Raw genomic sequence first — 2213 nt, 5'->3', positions numbered from 1 at the left:
ATATCTTAAGGAATCTATTAAAAAAGCTATTAGAACTTGCAAATTTGTTTAACAAGGAAACAGTACAATATCAATATATGAAAGTCAATTGTTTTTCTGTGTTCTAGCAAGGAAAAACTGGAAACTGAACATTTAAAAAATGTCATTTAGTATAGCATCAACAAACGTGAATATTTTATTATATATTTGATCCATTATATGTTAAGTGCTGAGAATTAGAAATTATAAAGCATTACTGAGATAAATTAGAAAAAAAGACTAAAATAGAGACTTAATTGTTGTTCTGTAGACTTAATGAAGTTTTTTTATGAAGACATAATCAAACATTATAAAATTTATATTTAAATGGAAATGATCTAAGAAAACTAAACAATTTTGGAGGACAGCATTCCCTATATAATTGTAAGACTAATTATACAGCTACTATAATTAAAAAAGTGTAATATTCACATAAGGATAAACAAACAGAATAGGGAAAGTGAAAGTGTTAGTTGCTCAGTCATGTCCGACTCTTTGTGACCCCATGGACTGTAGCCCACCAGGCTCCTCTGTCCATGGGATTCTCCAGGCAAAAATACTGGAGTGGGTTGCCGTTCCTTTCTCTAGGGGATTTTCCTGACCCAGGGATTGAATCCAGGTCTCCTGCATTGCAGGCAGATTCTTTAACGTCTGAACCACCAAGGAAGCCCTAAAACTATGGAATGCTTCATAAATTGCATCTCATTCTTGCACAGGGGCCATGCTAATCTTTTCTGTATCACTCCAATTTTACAACATGTGTTTCAGAATAGAGAGTCCAGATATAAACTCACATCTACAGTCAAAAACACTAAGATTGTTCAGGAAGCAAAAGATGATGCTCTAATATATATGATGATGGAACATGCAAAGCAGATACAAAATAAGAACTACTCTGGTTAGTAAGATATTAACGTACATGTCATGTATGAGTTTTTCAGATCTTTATGTAAGTGTCATCACAGCAGGAGGGAGGGATTTGAAGGAGGAAAATCTCATAAAAGACAAGGAGTAACAGAAGAGTTAGATAGAATAAGCTGCATTTCTAAAAAGAGCAACTTTTTTTTTTTCTGTCTGTTTCATTCAGACAGAAGTTGTTAAAGGCGTGTTTTGATTATTTCACAAAATGCCTACAATTGATACTCTGTAAAAGTTGAAAACTTTAAGAATAAATCAGATAAGCAATGTTGCAAATACTATGCCATATTCACAATTTACGGGCTCCAAGCTATGTATGTGTGCGTGTGTGTGTGACTGAGAGAGAAACTCTCTGATATTCCCTTCTAGCTAATTAGGAGATTACAGGATCTTTGACATCTCTTAGAAATATATACCAGCTTACCTGGTAGCTCAGCTGGTAAAGAATCCATCTGCAATACAGAAAACCTCGGCTGGATTCCTGGGTTGGGAAGATCTGCTGGAGAAGGGATAGGTTACCCACTCCAGTATTCTTTGGCTTCCCTGGTGGCTCAGCTGGTAAAGAATCCGCCTGCAATGTGGGAGACCTGGGTTCCATCCCTGGGTTGCGAAGAACTCCTGGAGAAGGGAATGGCTACCTGGAGAATTCTGGGGTCACAAAGAATCGGATGCGACTGAGCAACTTTCACTTTCAGGAATGTATACAGTTTGGCACTGGCAGCTAGAGGCTGATGTGAAAAAAGACATGTCTGAAAGACGGAGATTTCTCTTGAGAGCTAACATTTTCAGAACAAATTGGGCAGCTGACGAACATTCACTTTCCAGACCTCAGGATACAGTTAATATCAGTGTTCTCAAGATGGTCTAAGAAAACAATTACTAAAACTGACAGAATCCAACTGTCAGATCCAAACATTTGTTGTGCCTCTCTTCAAAAGAACTATTGGGTGATTTTTCTTTTAAATCAATGTTTGCAAATTTTGTCAACTTTTCTAAATTTGACTGCTGAATTGACTAAAGCACTTTTTTAATAAATAATATATTTTTCCTAAAGTAGATTTGAATGTAAATGAACAAAAATAGTCCAGTCTGAGATTAAAAAAAAAAAAAAACCAAACATGATTTGAATCAAATCCATATATTCTTCAGTGCCCAGCATGTATAATATATATATTTCAGATAGCTTATTTTTATTCATAGACTTTATTTCACTGAATTCTGTCAACGAGTCTGCTGTTTATCAATAAATATTTTTCATTAAACTAGAGCAAGAATGA

General features: G+C 35.1%; 1 non-coding gene across 1 annotated transcript; it reads right to left on the bottom strand.

The window, feature by feature from the left end:
• Nucleotides 1–690: 690 nt before the first annotated feature.
• LOC129553455 (U6 spliceosomal RNA) lies at nucleotides 691–798 on the bottom strand. The gene has a single exon (XR_008685477.2). It is a non-coding gene; the product is annotated as a U6 spliceosomal RNA (small nuclear RNA).
• Nucleotides 799–2213: the final 1415 nt, after the last annotated feature.

This window comes from Moschus berezovskii, chromosome 18 (genome assembly GCF_049115385.1).
Source record: "Moschus berezovskii isolate FMDL1 chromosome 18, NW_MosBer_1.0, whole genome shotgun sequence".
Classification (NCBI taxonomy): domain Eukaryota; kingdom Metazoa; phylum Chordata; class Mammalia; order Artiodactyla; family Moschidae; genus Moschus; species Moschus berezovskii.
The sequence above is the reverse complement of the archived record's forward strand: the minus strand, read 5'-3'. Positions and strand labels throughout refer to the sequence as shown.